This window comes from Chinchilla lanigera, unplaced genomic scaffold, assembly GCF_000276665.1.
Source record: "Chinchilla lanigera isolate Chin_1 unplaced genomic scaffold, ChiLan1.0 scaffold00075, whole genome shotgun sequence".
Lineage (NCBI taxonomy): Eukaryota > Metazoa > Chordata > Mammalia > Rodentia > Chinchillidae > Chinchilla > Chinchilla lanigera.
The window spans coordinates 4,555,964-4,574,687 of NW_004955476.1; the positions used below are offsets into that span (position 1 = coordinate 4,555,964).

The 18,724-nt window shown below is 36.5% G+C and overlaps 1 protein-coding gene across 1 annotated transcript in view; it reads left to right on the plus strand.

Moving 5' to 3' along the window:
- The window catches only part of Luzp2 (leucine zipper protein 2), a gene marked incomplete in the record, with an annotated part of 425,545 nt that overhangs the window by 115,293 nt on the left and 291,528 nt on the right, over positions 1-18,724 (plus strand).

Genomic DNA, 18,724 nt, shown 5'->3' on the forward strand with positions numbered 1-18,724 from the left:
TGAGGCAGAGGGTTTTCATATCTGAGACCCATTGTGAAATTCACAGACTTGCTGAGACCCTGTTACAAAAGAAATGGGGATGTGGCTCAGTGCAGAGTCTCTGGGCTCAATTTAAGAAATGAATTTAAAAATCTCAACCTCGGGGCTGGGGATTTAGCTCAGCGGCAAAGCACCTGCCTGGCAAGCGCAAGGTCATGAGTTGGGTTCCCGGTACCGGAGAAAAACAAAAAAAAAAAAAAAATCTCAACCTCTTTGCAGAATAGGTTGTAACCATTAAAAAATACAAACTCCAAGGAAAACATGTTTCTAAGGATTACAATGTTTACAAAATCTAATGAATAGTGGTTCAAAACAATAGATCAGGATTTCTTGAGGAAAAGTTTAATTTATCTTTAACAATAGGAGTTTGTAAAGATATTGATGTGTCATGTTTTTGGCATGGCACAGATTCACATAGAGACATAGGAAGATGCTTGATTGTGTTTGCTGGGAAGGAAGACAAGGACCAACTTCGTAGGCTGCCCTAGGTGGTCCACTCCATGCAAGATGCAGCAGTGTCACTGTGTTGTGGAATGTCCCGTCACTTAGAACAATGACAGACATTGGCTAAGTGCTAAATGATTAGCTGTAGAATATATTTTCTCTAACATTAAAGAATGTATCATTGCCTCTCTATAATGCTTACAAAGAGGCAAATCTGTCTAATATTAACTCCAGACATTTCTGTCAGCATTTATCATTTATGATCTTTGTTCCTACCAATGATTTGATTTCATCTTGTAAATTCTTTTAAATATCCTTAACTTTAATAATATTGCTATTTTAAGCATTGTTTCATGTTTACAGAGAGAACCCCTGAGTGTCAGATAAATACAATGAATTTTCCAAAACTAAGAAGGCAGAGTAGACTAATTTCATTCTCAAAGCCTGAATTTCAGATTTCAATCACTGATCAATAATTATCTCTATGTAAAGTAATACTGAGCAATATTAAATGGAATACCCGTGTAAAAATAATACTACTTATCCTCATTCCCAAGAACTCATAGTTTAAAGACAAAAACATAAATAAATGAATGATTACAGTATAGAGAGACAAAGCACCCGGTTGAGGATACCTGATTAGACAAGAAGTGGGGTCACTTTGCTCAGGATCCTGCTACATTTAAAGTACAGGAATAAAACACGCATGAAGATCTCACTGCAGGAGCTGAGGCTTCCAGGAGGGTCCCTAAGAACAAGGAATGGAGGGAGCTGATGGGAGTCTATTAACAGTGTGGATCATGAGAGTGTAAATCTTAGTAGTCATAATGTATAATTTAAAACAAGGATGAACTTTAGAAAACAGTAAGTAGGCTTCAACTCTCATTCTAATTATTCCAGCCGAGGATGTAGCTCAGTGGTGCAGTGCCTGCCTGGCAAGCACAAGGCCTCAATTTCGAGTCCTAGTACCAAAAACAAACCCAACCAAACAAACAAATAAATAAATAAAAATCATCCAATTATTTGACAATTCTTTCTGTAGTCCTAGATGGTTAAAATCAACATGCTAAGTTAACATCAACATATGATAATATCATACAATTTATGCAATGACTATTAGGAACAATTTTAAAAATACACTATTACTATGCTACTCTTTTAATCCTATTATCAAAATGAATTGTCTACATTTGTGAAATCAAATATATAAAGACGACAGAACATAGTAAAATGAAGACATCAATAATCAGAGAGGAAGAATATGGCTAGAGAAGGCGCTAAGAGAAAGGCAGAAATCATTATTCATGGTGATTAAGGCACACATTAGAGATGGGACAGTAACTTCACTAAATGGTACTGGGAAAACAAGGTGTGTGCAAACAGAAAGATAAAACTGAGCACTTAAAGCTGAGCGCTGTTCTCATATCATAAGCAAAAATCAAATAAATACAGATTAAAGAAGACCATGTAAGATTTGAAACTGTAAAATTACTAAGAGAAAATGGGGCAAAAGTCCTCAGCATGGGTAAAAATATTTTCTTCCTGACAACAAAAACATAAGGAACACACACAAAATTAAGGCAAGCAAGATTCATGAGAGTAAAAGCTTTTGTCCAATACAGTAAGCAAAGAAACAACAAGGTGAAATGATTATGGGATAGGACAATATCTTAAAAAAACACAGTATCCTCAAACAATAAGTTATATAAGAGGCTTGTACCCAACTTATAAGGATGCAATATGACAAAATTTTAAACTTTTTAAAATAAGCAAAGAATGTGGAAAGAAACTTAATAGAAAATGGCCCACAGGTTCACTGACAGATTTTGTGCATCACTAATCACCAGGAAATCAAAGAAAATGATTTCTCCTCCCAGAATCCTTAGATGGTGTGACCTAGAATCTTGACTGTCAGTTTAAATACCTTGATTGATACCTGGATTACTCAAGTGTGACTCTGATGTGTCCAATGGGCCACCGCCCCATGGCCCTTTGTCCTCCTGTGCACTTCCTCTGTGTTTCACTTTTTGGCTATGCCCTCCTGGAGCGCCACATTGACAACCCGACACTGTTCTCCAAGGTCATTTATTTGTCTATTCTGAGTGCAAACCATGTGATGACACCCTTACACACTATGGTCTATGTATTACATATCACAGCACCTTCCTTTCCCTGTGGAGACTATGGTAAAGGCATTTGTGTCTGCTGCAAGACTTTGTATGTGCTTATGACACTTAGGAAGAGACATGCTAGAAGAGGGAGAAAGGTGAGAACCAAAGCTGGTTGACAGTAGGTCATGTCCCCTGCATTTCTGCAGGCCAGAACCTGCAGGTAGCCCTTAGTGACTCCACACTTAAAGACCCCTGAAATCAGGTGCCATAGCAGAGTAATTTTCTCAAGATTTTCTACGTTGGAGCTTCTTCTAGTATGAAGTGCTGACCTCAAAATTGTTGTTCACATAAAGGAGAGGTCTGTGAAATACCATGAGCAAGCAAGTGGGTACTGGTGATACTTTAGCTCAGGAGAACCATCTTCCCCATTCTTCTCTATAGTGAGCCCTTCCCAGGCCTTATCACAGTCCTAGAAGCTTGTATTTGTAATTCTATGGAAATGTCATTGGAATTCTAGTGAGTTATTTCTAATCTACCGCTTCCAGTGCAACCCATGGCGAGAATAAAGACACTAAGGCATATTTGCAGTTATGGGGAGCCAAGGGGTCCTAATCCAGCTATGATGATGGCATACCAGGCTGAGCCCAGGTTTTATTAATTGATGAGCAAGGGGGTATCTTGTGGATAAGTGACTGTGAGAATAACAGGAAGTACATGAGTTCTGTAAGCTGGGGGTGTGGGAGGCCTCAAATGACCTCTGCAATATGCAGAGAAGATACACGGAAAGAGTAATCTCCATGATACAATCTGAGGTAGTATCTCAGGTTTTGGGGTCCACGCTTCAGCTCTGATGTGCAGTTTTTATGCCCTGGGAAGTCATTGCCTCTTACCAGAGACTGATCCGAGTGGACACTGTGGAGCATGACTCTTCATCACTCCCTGGCTCACATATACCTTTGGGGAGCTACAAGGTAGGGCAACATTGACCTGTCACCTTGCTTCAGAGAGTGCCATCAGCACCTCAGCTAGACTGATTTGCATTGCTTAAAGCCAACTGAAGGGATCAGCGAAAGTCCTAGCCCGTTTTGTACATATCAATGCACAGCAATCGGGCCAGGTTTAGACCAGATGGTGAGGTGATAACTGCTCTTCTTGCAAGGAGCGTCATCCAGGTGGCCCTCCACATTTCTCCACTGAAAACAGCTGTGTGTGACGGTGGTAAAGATGAGGATTTAGACCGGACAGTATCAGGGTTGAGCCTGTGTTTTCTCAGGTCTGCTATCCTGTTTCCTACAGACTCAGGAGCTGTCATATTTTGTCCTCAGCAGTGAACAAGCTTGAAAGCTTCTCCATAAAGCGAGACAAAATACATTACTTCTCAGCCAGGAAGCCCTGACATTCCTCCTCACGTGCAAGTTCGCAGTGAATTGCAATTGCTTTCTTTTCTTGTTAGAAATTCCATCCATAGTTCCTTTTACATTCTCCCCTGTTAGATTTTCATCAGTGGCAATGGAAACTTTCAATCAATTACATGGAAGTACATAGACTTTGTAAATGACACTGAAAGTTTGATAATCTCTGCCTAATTGTTACTAAACTTTAGCCAATTATTCATAAAGAAAAGACTGTTATGAATCAACTCTCCAGGCTAAGCAAAATCACAGTGACTGTTAAAGTCAATGGATAGAAAATGATAGCATTTTCTAAATTGTGATCAACATTAAACAAATTAGTAGACATATGAAATTGAATATCTGCTGCATTTTACTGCAACTAAAAATGTTCAAGCCTAGATTCAAAGTCTAAGATGACAAAGAGTTCTCGAGGTTACCATATTGCACTGTACGATATATAGAATGACAAGTCCTAGGGCGTTATTATTTTATTATTATACCTCTGCCAGCTCCAGGCTACTGGCCAAATCTGGGAAGCAGCATATTTCTGTAAGCAGTTCTATTGAAATACAGTCATACTTACTTATTTACATATTATTTCTGGCTGATTTTATTCAGTGTTCAGTAGTAGTGACAGATATGATATGAGATCTCCAAACCAAAACATTTACTGTCTGAAAACTACTGTTCTAAAGTATAAGAAATTCATTCATTAACATTAAAATACAGTGTATTTTACTACTTTGTTATGTCAAAAATTTTGCTTCCCCTCTCTATAAATAATACCTTATTTTCTGTTGTATGGATATTAAAATTATATATTCTTATCAGCAAATGTTTTATTTTACCTAAAAGTAATATTTCACATTGAAAAAAGTATAGCCATCACATGCTAAATCATGGTTCACTTATTGTGACTTCACTGTATAGAAGGTTTTTAAAAAATATACATCTAATTCTGTATTGCAGAGTTTTTGCTATATCGTGGGATTTTGCAGTACAGAGGTATTTATACAATATTTATGATTTTAAATATTGTTGCCTAGGGGCTGGGGATTTAGCTCAGCGGCAAAGTGCTTGCCTGGCAAGCGCAAGGTCGTGAGTTTGGTTCCTGGTACCGGAGAAAAACCAAAAAAAAATTTAAAAATAAATATTTTTGCCTAAAAAATTAAAACAATATAAAATATATAAAAATATTAATTCAAATACACTAAAAGAATTCTAAATTGAAATAAAATACTGTACAGTATATAGTTCATCAGTGGATGAATACCATACTGTACACAGCGGAAATGCAGTACGCCATTCCTGCCGCCTGAGTTAGGCAGAGCCGCCTGGCTGTGCCGTCCGCACTAGGAGCCGGCCTGGGCCGGGCGAGTGGTGCGGGCTGTGAGCTGGGCTGGGTTGGGTCCGGCGTGCCCTGCTCCCCGGCTTGCTCCCGCTCTCCATCCATACCTGCGCCGGCCCCGCTCCTGCCCTCAGAGCTGAGAGGCTGATTCACCCGGGAACCCTAGGCGCCGCCCGAGCGGGAAGCCAAGGCTTTGGGAAGGGTCTCCCCAGTAAGGCACGCAGGAGTGTGGGAAAGGTTCATAGGAGTGTGGGAAGGGTTTATAAAGCCTAAAAATATATAGAAATAATACAATAAATATAATGCCACTACTTCTCAGATTTTCATCGTGGGACTGGAACATATCTCCTGCAACAGGTGAGGGATCACTGCAAAAGCTTTCTTTTTCTTATTTCTAAAGCATTTTTTTAATTTTCTGGAAAAATAAAACAAAATCTCAAAACAAAATAATAGGAGAACAACAACAGTTTTTATTTTTTAATTTTGATACTATCCCATTTTTGGTAGGAAATTTCCCAAAGCTTTCTTCTTTTTGAGAGGGAACAGTTTGATTAATTGGGAATATCGAAGTGATATGTAGTGTTTTGAAACCATCAAGTTTATACAAGCGGAAGTGGACTTTGCAGTGCTTCTGATCGTTATGTTACACCACTAAAACTATTGGAGAGATTATGTTGAATGGAAAGACAAAAATAAACCAGCTGGCTTAAAACTCATGTGTGTGCACCATACTAAGGTAAGCTGCTGTCTCAGTTTAAGGAAATATATATGATGTTACTTGCTTAGGGATAAAATTTCAAACCAATATTTAAAACCTCAAAGTAGACATAATCTATTAAGGGGCTTCTCAGCCAGTAATAGTTGACCATGATCAAATAACTGAATATTGGCAAAACTTGTCATGGAAAGGAGATGATAGCGAGCAAGAGAGCTTTAGGGTAACACCACGGGGGTGCCCATTCAGGCCCTGTGCAGAGGAAGGGGCACTTCCTGTAGTTCCGGACTGCCCTCCTTGGAGGAGAGCTATTCTGTTGCAGTAGGTGGCTACCTCATGTTCTGGTTCCCAACACACCTTTCTGAAGACTTTCTGAACTCAAATTTTCCCTGCGAAAAGGGGCCCTTTTTGAAGTACTCACAATCTCTGTGTTTGAGAGCCGGGCCCGGAACAAAACAGCACGACCACACTGAGCAGTGCATCTGGGACAGCTCGCGCATGACAGGCAGTTCAGAGCACACTGCGGTGCTTTCTGTGTAAGTGCAGTGTGAGAAACCGCACTGTCTCCATCAATGGGTGTCTGTGTTTACCCAAACTTTACTAATTATTATCGCATACTCTGATTATTAGGCCCAGCAAATAATTGGGACCCTGAAATATTTATTATCTGCAGTGTGTCCAGGGTTTGTCACTATGGTGTGCTGATGACAGTTGCTTCATGATGAAGCAAATATAAAGTATATTATACTTTGGCAGAAGGAAAAGTGTTGGAAGGCATACTCTTTTAGGGTTCGTGTTTAAAGTGCTTTTAATCTTGAAAAATATTTTCTAGTATTTTAGCTTATTAGTACATGTGTGTAGTAAATAATGCTTACTTTCCTAGTGGAAGTGGGTCCAGGTACACAACGAATCTTATTTTATTTCTCCCCTTTCCCTTGCCTCCACCATCCCTTGATCCCCTTCCTTTTCCCCTGTTACTAAGTGTTGACAGTGCACAATGCTTACAGTACTTGGGTGGAGGCGGTTCGTGAACCCACGCATCAAGTTGCTTTATTTGTTCCTTGTCCCTCCCCGCCCCCATCTCCTGATTCCCTTCCCAGCTAAGACACGTCTTCCTACTTCCTGTAGTCTGCCTTTCACTTTGTTCTTTACTTTTTTCTCATTTGCTCACGCAAGAGAAACAATGTGATATTTAAGCTTGTATGTCTGATTTATGTCACTTAACATAATTTTAAAGTAAAGGGAATTCTTACCAAGTCATCTTTCTCCACCACACACGCGTGCATGCACACAGACACGCTTGGGAAAGGAGCCCTCATCATGCCTACGGCTCATGTTTCTTCTGATCTTTGGGCAGGCATTCTTTCCCTCTTCATTCTCAGCATTTCAGAAACCTTAGTTTCCCAGCACTTAATAAGGTGTGATGGAGTTCTGTGGGAATTTCTTCCTTCCCTGTTTTGCATTCAGGGCCACTGAGACATTGAAGGCTTTCGCAGAGATTCTGGCTTTGAGCCTTGAAATGTTGGCTTCTTTTCTCAAGTTAGGTGCGAGTCCATCCTGACTGATTAATTATGAAAGCATTCCCTAGGCAACTGCCCCAGGTTGTTTGGTCCATTAAATGAAGAGAAATAAGAAAATGTGCATACCTACACGCATATTAACATGCATATACACATGTACATTTAAGGAATTAACATGAGAATATATGTTATACACAATGCTATCTTTATATACACATACAAACAAAGCTATGCAGTAAATTCTGTAAGGGGTGCAAAATTTTGCGTGATAAACTTATGTCAGCTGAAAGTACAAATTAGTACACAAAAGATGATATAGGAATGTAATGGAATAAGCACTAAACCTGGCCCCAGTAGCAGACAACCTGCTGCTGCTTCTGATTTCTGACCCTGGAAGTGACCCATATAAAAATGTAATACGGCTAGGTTTTTATCAGGTGTCATGGAAGTCAGGCATTTGCAGGAAGTAAGCATTTTCTGTTAGTTTCAGAATAAGTGGAGAAAGCTGTTTGGCATTTGAGGGTATAATAGCATATATGAACTCACAAAAACACAATAGATAGCATTGCACTGTTGCTTTGCCAGGCAAATTTTGGTCAACTTGTGTAGTATTAAGGTGCTGTTATGTAAAATCAAAATAAATTTATTACCCTTACTTTTGAATGTTGTGAGGGACATGGGGAGGATTAGGCATTTGGCATCACTGTGAAGGAGCTTGCCATTTTCCGATAATAATAATAATAAGCATTTTACATTCAAATAATTTAAAATAATTCTTCACCAAGTCTTAGAAGACGTTTTGTATACAAGTAAAAAGATGATTCATGTTCCATTAACCCTGCCTCACCATTACTGGTGAGCTGCAAAATTGAGGATTGCTATCAGTGGAGGTTTTCGGTATATATATTACCACTGTGCATTCTAACTTACAACTTTGAGAATCACATAGATAAAACACCAAATTTTCTTTGCATAACTCTTTGTTGTCTGCCTGCCAGTGCTTGAAAATCTGTTTGCTCATCATAGCAATCCTAACTGCATTTCCAAAAAGCAGGATCCTAACAAGGTCTCACTCATCCTATGTACCATATGTGAAGAAGACAAGCAAGTCAAACGGACTAAGGGTAATCACAAAGAAGACCGAGGTTCACAAATATAGAGCAGCATGAAGGACTTCTCAAAGAACAGGAACCAAGCCAATGAAGTAGCCTGAAAGCACAGTTGTGTATGTGTACATTTCGGGCACTGTAGAATTCACCCAATGTTATTTGAGAGAACATGCTCAGACATTTGAAAGCAAGATGAGGATGTATAGTTCATCTTGAAACAAACACTATTATATTCTGCTGACTTCCAGGGTTACTTTTTTTTTAGCAAAGGATGAAGCATTATGCTTTTGAAAATTTCAAAATAAATTTCTGAATGGCGTTATTTCTATGTCAATTTCATAGACATTGCATTAAAAATCGTTTGATTTGAACCTTAAAAGGTATATAATAATTTGGAGGAAAAATGTTGGGCAAAAAAAAGTTCTGTAATTTTTCTAAGCTGACTCTTATGTGCTACCATAGCAAAGTGGTGTCCTTAATATACAAACTCAAACTTTCAAACAAGAAATACAATTTTAAGCCAGGTGTGGTGGTACATACCTGTAATCCCAGCATTTGGGAAGCTGAGGCAGGAGGATCATTGCAAGCTTGACACCAGCCTGGATTATAAAGTGAGCTCAAGGCCAGCCTGAACTGCATAGTGAGAACTGGCTCAAAAAGACATACAAAAAAAAGAAAAAGAAAAAGAACTACAGTTCTGGTTAAAAGTTATTTTACAAAATCATAATTGTCTTGTATCAAAAGTTTTACATAGAATGAAGCAGACCAATTTTGGCCTATTTTGAATTTTTAACAAGTATATATTTACTATCTCAACAAGAATTAAAAATGACTGAAAATGTAGTTGCTGATACTTTACAATTATACATTAACAACATGGATTTTTGTGTTGCTCAAAAACTGAAGCATCAATTTTTGGCAGGAATTTTTACATAATTAAAATTTCTACTTCTGAAAAATATATTAATTTTAGCTTTTATAATACTATGGCTGTATAAGTAAATAAAGCAAGGGAGTTTAGATCACAACCTCTAGAGAAAGAATTCTAAGAATATACACAAGAAGGCTTACCATTTACCTGATCTTGAGCAAACTGCGTAACTCTCTACGTTTTAGTTACCTAGCTAGAAGGAAGCTTTTGCAAGCATAACCAATGAATAAGAGACTTAGGAGAAAAAAACAGTAAATAAATATTTAAAAATTAATACACAAAACATGATAATACAAACAGGATGATTTAGAAATTTTGACCAAGACCTGGAAATTGTATCATAGAACTGAAGAGTGAGATTACACCATACTCAGAAACAAGGACTTAAACTGTGAGGTCTTATCTACATTTGTTTCTTTGAGCTCTCACAGAATTTGTCCTTATAATTTCTTTTGATTAATGTAGTAGCTAAAATTATGCTTTAAGCATATGCCACATTTCAGGGTATGCAACCATTTGCTTTCTATTTTCTCCAAAAGAAAGCCTTTGACAACTTTAATTTTGTGAACCAAGGCTCAGATCATTTCCCCTACCCTAGGATCAAGTTTTATCTTCAAGTTGTCCCAGTGCTTAGTGCTATGATTTTTAAAAAAGCAAATGCTTTATTTCTGGAGTCAAGCCTTCAGGAACAATAAATAAACAATCAACTGAGACAGTCATGCAATTTGTTTCAGTTTTTTCTGTGCATTAATTTGTGTTACCTTCCTCGTCCCTGTAGTCATTTGAATTTGGAAGTGATCTAATTTAAGAAGTGGGAGGATCCTGAGTTTACACAATTAAAATTATCGTTGGCTTTCATTTTTACTTTTTTAAAGCAAAATATCACATGAAATAACTGCTTTATTTTTCTCTTTTTGACTTTGACCAGCCACGTAGTTCTTAAGTTGAATCCTGTGAGGATGAGTGATAATTACTGGAATTGAAGTGCAAGGAGTCATAACTTGCTCTCTCAAGAGATCAGCTTTGCACTGTACCCCTCTTAGTTACCATGGTAACTTTAAACATAACATAAAGATAAGACGGACTCCTCAAGAGCCATTGTCAACAAGTTCTGAAAAAATAATTCTGACATTTTTATCTCTTTCATAAAGAATGGTGACATTATTCATAAATTATGTACAAATTCTGCCAACAAATAAATACAGACACTTGACCTCAACTGCTGGGTGAGAAAAACAGAAAATATTTCTGCTAAAATCAAAGACAGTACTGCCCACTTTCACCCTTACTATTCAAAGAATTACTTCAAATTTTCCCCTCATAAATTAGGCAGAAGATGGAAATAAAAGGAATATAAATAGGTAAAAAAGAAAACATCATTATTTGTAGATCATGTAATCTTATATGATAAGAATATAGAGTCTCCAACAAAAGACTTGGAGCTAATAAAGTTAACAAAGGAGCAGAATATAAAATTAACATTAAAAGTCAATAGCTTTTCTATACAATGATAAGGAACTAGCACAGGAATAAACAGGAAAACAATTCTATTCACAATAGCTTAAAAACAACAACAAACCACACTAGGAATCCACCTACCCAGGGAGGTAAAAGGCTGTACACTAAAAGTTTGCAGGACACTGAAGAAAGAAATTTGAGAAGGCAGAAGATAGCATGATGGCCCATGGTCATGGGTGTTATCCTGAAAGCAGTCTAGACATTCAGTTCAATTTTCATCAACATTTCATGTGCATTTTTCACAGAATTAGAGAAGAAATCCAACGGAGTACAAAAGACCCACATTAACCAAAGCAATCCGAAACAAAAGAGCAGGGTTAGAGGTGCCGTAGTACCAATTTCAAATTGTACTACAAAGGCATAGGAGTGTCAGTGTCACAAAAACTGATCTGTACATCAATGGAATAGAACAAGGGAGGCAGAGGAAATGCTCAGGAAGCTGTAGCCATCTAGGGTCCGAATACACATGGTAAAGTGCAGACAGCCACAGGGAAGGGTGATGCTGGGAACACTGGAGAGCTACAGGCAGAGGACTGAAACTAGCTCCCTGTCTCTCGCCACGTACAAAAATCAACTCAAAACAGGTTAAAGACATGGATACAAAACCTGAATTTTGAAACAGCTAAAACAGAAGCTTTGGAGTCGCATGCATAGTAAAGTCTTGCTCAGTAGAAATCCCACAGGACAGGAAACACTAGCAAGAACCAAGAAATGGGACTACAGCAAATTAAAAACACTTTTGCAGATACAACGAAAGAGACAGTAAACTCAGTGAAGAGATTCCCCCATCATTTCTCTCATTCAAAATGGGAGGAAATATTTGCCAGCTACTCTTTGGACAGAGGATTAGTACCTGCAATATATAAAGAAGTAAACATTTTAACGAGAGGAAAAAAGTATCCCATCAATACATGAACAGTTAATTCTCAAAAAAAGGGGGAAAGATGCAAATGACCATAAATATATGTTTAAAAGTTCAATATCTGTAGCAATTAAGGAAATGCAAACAAATCTACACTGACATTCCACTTTTCCCCAGAATAACTGTAATTAAAATATTGCAAACAATAAAATCTGCCAAGGAGGTGGGGAAAAAGGAACGTTTCTACACTACTGATGGGAATGTAAATGAGTGAAGCTACCATGGAAACTGGTACAGAAGTGCCTCAAATATCTGAAAATAGAGGGACCACTTGTCTCACCTATGCTGTTCCTCAGTGCAGTCCTGAAGGATTTGAAGACAGCAAACCTCACTGTAAGGGAAACTGAACAGCCAAGTTTACTGCAGCACAATTCACGGAGACCCAGATATGGAACCGGCCTAGCTGCCTATCACCAGGTGGGTGGATAAAAATATGTGGTGTATGGAACAAGGGAATTTTATTAGTGTAAAGAAGAACATGTTTTTCACAGGAAGATGGATAAAACTGAAGATCATCAAATCGAGTGAACTAAGTCAGATCCCAAAAAATATATCTAATGTTTTCTCTAATCTGTGGAATATAAAAAAAATGTTGTGGAAGTAGAAGGGCGATTATTATTAGACACGAGGAAGGGAATGAGGATGGAGGGAAGGTAGCAAAGGGAATGGATATGATCAAATTACGCTATATCTGTACAGGGAAATGGCACTTGGAAATCCAATGTTTTATAAGATTAATACACATTAATAAAATTCGTTAAGATCTTAAATTCTACATGCAATACATACGATTTTGAGAGTCATATGTACCTCTATTCCTAGCACTTTGTGAGGCTGAGGCCAGAGATCTGGAGCTTGAGTAGAGTCCAGGCTCCCTCAACATATTATTATTTTTTTATGTTTTTATTTTTTGGTTTTTCTCCGGTACCGGGAACCGAACTCACGACCTCGCGCTTGCCAGGCAGGCACTTTTGCCCCTGAGCTAAATCCCCAGCCCCTTCTCTCAACATATTAATAAAGGGAGTGGGAATGCAGTTTATTACGAAGGCTTTGGGTTCAACTCCTTCTGCAAAAACAAAAAGATTGTGAAGTGTCAACACGGAAGGGAATGTTCATGTGAGTTAACAAGCCATCTGAAATAAATACATTTCAATCTACATTAAAAATATATTTTGTCACCACTATATAGAGGGAAGCATTTTACTTTTAGTATACCTGGATCCAAAGTATTTAGTTAAATAATCAGCTTACATAAAATTAAACTAGCGCACCATCGTCACTTGTCAGGACTTTTTTTTTTCAGTTTTAAAAGTGGAACCCAGAGTGTTCACACGGAACAACAGCTTCAGTCTTTCTTTATTTTCTGTTCATTTTGAGACAGTGTCTCCAGCCCGTAAACTGACCAGGCCAGGCTCCCGTTTGCAAGTCTCTTTCCTCAGCCTCCCAGAGTACTGGGAATACAAGCATGTATCAGCACATCCACTTTGTCTGAACTCCTTTCAAAACCCTTTACAGTGGTCTCCACACTTCCTACCTTCCAAAAGGAAGACATGCTCTAAAAGTAAAATATATTACATGAGGTAATATAAAAGACGAAGGCCAAACAAAATTTCAAATCCAATATATGAAAACCGAAAATTTTCTTTTGTAAAGCATAGATGCTCCGATTGAATTTTAAAATGTAAGCAGAATATATTATCATCAAATAACAAAAATATTGAGTCAATAATTAATGACTAAAGAACAAAAAATATTTTTCACATTAATATTATTTTCATATAAAAAGGAAAAGCATAAAAATCTATAAACCTTTTGCACTATAGATAAATACTAATAAAATAAATTAGTAAATTAGATTAACATTAAAATCTATGAAAAAATTTATAAAGAATACATACAATTCACCAATGGTTGTTATACTGCAAATTGTTGTTGAAACATAAAATGCCCAGAATACCAGATATAAGCATGCAAAATTGGTCAAAATATAAAAAAAACTTTTAATCATTAACTATTCTCCTTAACAAACCTTCAGACACCAGTAGTACAGCTATGCCACTGATCGATACATACATTTATTTGTTTTTTTGTTTGTTTGTATTTTTTAATTTTTCGTCCAGTACCAGGAATCGAACTCAAGACCTTGTGCTTGCCAGGCAGGCACTGTGCCACTGAGGTAAATCTCCAGCCCCAGATCCATAAATATGTAATGCCATATCATTTTTAATGTCCTTGCTCTGTTTTGTTTGTATTTTGCTACTGTTCTTTTTTTTGTACTATTTTCTTTAAAATGAAAAAAAAGAATACATGCAAGCTGGGTGTGGTGGTGCATCCCTCTGATTTCAGCTCTTGGGAGGCTGAGGTAGGAGCAACATCAGAAGTTTAAGGCCAGCCTGGACTACACAGTGAGTTCAAGGCCAGCCTGAACTGTGTGGTGAGACACTGTCTCAAAAAGAAAATGTAAAGTTGGAATAATTTTTTTATAATAGTATCTTATAGATTTTAATAGCCCATGACAAAACAAAACTGTCAAGCAAAGTGGTTTTAAAAATATAGCTTAATCTGTAGTAAAAACAATTTATGGAACTTAGATTAATGTTTCCCCTTAAAATTGTCAATGAAATATTTAAAAACAGATGCAACTAGAAACCATACACATAAATAAAATAACCCAGACTCATACATGTAAACATCACATTGACTCCTGAGTGTAAGAACTTGAAACAGTAAATAAGATCCAAAAGGTACAATAGATATTATGGAAAGGAAACAAACTGTTCAAACAGAAAGAACAACTGGGACAGGGAAAAGAGAAAAGAAGGAAGGGGAACAAAAGATATGTATATATTCACAAGATAGCTATGATAATTGTACTACTAATTTCTATTAGTTTATTGAAAGGAACTATTGGTGCTTTTTGGGGGAGGTACAAGGTCTCATTATGTAGTTAAGGCTACCTAGAACTCACTATGTATCCCAGACTGGCCTCAAACTCCTGGTGATCCACCTGCTTCAGCCTTTTTTTTTTTTTTTTCCTTGAGACAGAGTCTTTATGCAGTTCAAGCTGGCCTTCAGCTCACTTTGTAGCCCAGGCTGGTCTTAAACTTGCAATGATCTGCCTGCCTCAGCCTCCTGAGCGCTGGAATTACAAGTGTTCACCACCACACCTGGCCAGTTAGTGCTTATATTGTTTGATGAATTTTGTGTGCTTGTACCTGGTAGTCTGTGCAACTGCTATGAAGATAACAATATGCGATATAATAACAAATGTTAATTTCCTGTCATCTTGTTTTGGAATTTTGTATCACTTTTATTGTCTTTTTCTGTATTTAAAATTGAAAAAAGAAAAAACTAAATATAAAACAATAAATATTTCCAAAATCTAAATTCTGCAAAAGAAATTTACCTCTGCAGAACAATGCCATTATTAATTGATTACAATAATTTTATTTCAATAAAAAGAAAAAATCTAAATTCTAATATATTTGAATAAAGAGAATGTTTAAAGAAAGCCTAGGAATAAGGATGACAAAACCATCGAAGTTAAAACTGCAAGGTAGAAGGAAAGTAAATCTGAAAAGTAAACATTTTCAGAATGTATAACATGGCTAATGCACAGATTAGATACTGACTCACAGCACTTGAGAAGTATTAAGCAAGACAGAGAAAATAAATTAAGCTTTTTAAAAAAGAAATTAGGACAACTCAAGTCTTGCAAGCAAGGAAAGAATTTATGATAATAAAAATGGAAACAGTTGGAAAAGAGAAATGGTTGGAAATAATGAGCAAATCCAGGGATGTTTGTGAAAATATGTAATTAACAGACACAGTGTTAAGTAAACTAATGAAGAGAAAACTCCCAGAAGCACAGGTAGAAATGAACTAGAGCAGACAGCTCTGAGTACCCAGTAAATAAATACTTTCAGGTTAAACAAAACTCCTGCCCTAATTATACGCAAACTAAGTGATTTCTCAGAAAAAATATATTTTAAAATACAAAACCAAATTGCAATGAAGGATCTGGAAAATGTAACTATACCAGTTACCACAGGAAAAAAAAAAAAGAGGAAAGTAGAAGTGCACCTCCAATTCTAGTCTTCTCTGCGAAGCTTCAACCTTTTTACATCTTCACTGTGAACATTTTGTCAAACTTTTCAGTAATAACTTGATTTCCATTCTTGTCATTATTGAGTGTATCTGTTTCTATATCTGAATCTGTATCTATATAATCTATATATGTAGATTTACATAGATGGAATTATTTTGTTTCTAAGAGGAAGCAATACTTCATAATTTATATTTTCACTCTTTTTACTAGTATCTTCACATTTTCATGACCCATCATATTGATTTTTCATTGAATTTTTACAGCAGCATTTCGTTATGCACTGTATATTTGGGGGGTTAAATATTTTTTTCATATTCAACATTTCAAACTGTTTTGCATGAATATGTTCTATTACCTTATTTATTTAGCTATTGTTTTATGCTTTGCATTGTATTGTCTGTGCATTTTACTACTGTGTTTTTAGTTCATTTGGTTTTTTTGTTTGCTTTTATTTGTTTAGTATGGCTCGTCCTGCACTCGTCATCTATATACTGTCCCGCGCATAAATTCTCTCGCCGCAATGCTTCCTTCCTCACGCCTCTCTGTCCACCTCTCTGAACCGATGTCTGAACAAGTTCTTTCTTATGCACCTCAGAGCGACCCAGGAGAGGGAAAGCCTTTATTTAAGGGAGCGAATTTGCTTTACTCATAGTATTATTTCGAAGTCCTGTTTAAAAGTTGCCCATCAAGTTTGCAGATTGTTGCTTGCTGAAGTCAATCTTCTAAAGCTCTATCATAGAGAATAGACAATAATAGCGTCCTCTGTTCTTGCAATAATTGTGTTTCAAAGGGATGACTTCTTGGTTCTTGAGGAAGACATTTCTGTAAAATTTCAATAAGATAGCAAAAGACATGAAAAGTTGATAATTTCTTTTTTATTTTAAAGATAAAGTAATGAAAACATATTAACAAACACCCATACGTTTAGAAAATAACACAACATGTCTACATTTGTTTAAGCTGAGTATCCAATTTGAAGATAATAGGTAATACAATCACCATTGTTAATTTCCTATCACCTCGTCTGAAAAATTGACATTTTCTAAAGTAAATGTGAAGAAAAGGGAGTCAAGAAGAATCCAGTCTAAATTTATCTACGGTGAGGGGAAAGTCAGCCATTTTGGTCACTGATAAACCGGAAATACATAGTATTTGTGTAAGAGACTGGGAGATGGGTGACCGACTGGGTTCCTGTCAGTTTCTGTGAGGGGCCCCTTTCCTGGGTCACTGAGCAGAGAATTATGTGGACAAGACTTCGTGCTTTACATATCGATGACTGGCTTGAAGCCTGCTACACATGTGGTTTACCTCATTAAATAAGAGTTTTAAGTGGTATTTATCTGACCATAAAAATAGAATATGTGCAAAAGATAAAACATTTATATTTATTCAGCTGAGTTTTCAACAGTGGCGCTGAAGGTGTGAAAAATATAGTGTCAGCCTTATAAAAATTGAAGAAAATGGTAGGAATGTCAGGTCACAGTAAATTATTTTTGAAATTTGAGGAGTCACAAGATGTCATTTAGATAAACATTAGTAGTTACAAAGATGCCACTAATGAAATGTTAGATAATAACATATGCATTCCGACTTCTATAATTTTTAAATTGGTGAATTCTCAAATTCATTTCTAACAATAAAATACCATCTACAGAATATCCTGTTCATACTGAGAGGCATTGCTCATCCTGAGGCAGGTCAATGTCACATATTTTCTAATGAGATAAAGAATTCACTATGTTTCCTGATAAAGAAAATCCATTCCTCAGAAGTTGTCTAATATAACATGATTGGAAAAACTTGCAGCACATACTGAATAACTTGGAATCACTTGAAGGACGTGCTGATTTTTGAACAATCTAAATGATCTCAGTTTAAAAATTGTGACTAGAAAAGGTTTTACCATTTTTAAGTAATACACACTTAGTGAGAAAACTGAAAAAAAATCATGTCTCAGCAAACAGTCTATTTCACAATTTGGGATGAATGTATAAAAAAAGTAAACATGCAGTATCTGAGATTTTATAAAGGCTATGCTGAGCTTCAAAATGTGATGATGCCTATGATAAAAAAATCAGCTGATTGAAGTTTTCATTGATCAAGTTCAATAAAATCAAACTTTTATTAATTAAAGCTTATTATTAAGGCATATTGAGAGGCTGTATATTGATCCATGATAACATTTATCTTTCTTTCATTTTTTTATTTTAAAAATAAAGGAAGGAAAACCTTAACGAACAGACAACCATTTACAAAATAGCAAAACAACAATACAAACAATACAGAGTTACAAAGTGGTAGGAAACTAACAATGCTTGTTGTATTACATATTGATATCTTTGAAGTGGTTTCTCAGGAAAACAAACAGAGACATGCAATATTGAATATCAAGGAATCATTAACTGTTTCTTTCAGCAAAGAAATAGAAGACAGTAGATCAACTATGTTAACTATCCTGTTTATACATACATCCAAAATTTCTCCTTCTTTCCCTTCTCTTTTCCCACATCCCAGTTGCCCTTTACCCTTGAGCATTTTCCTATCATTTCACAATGTCTATCATAC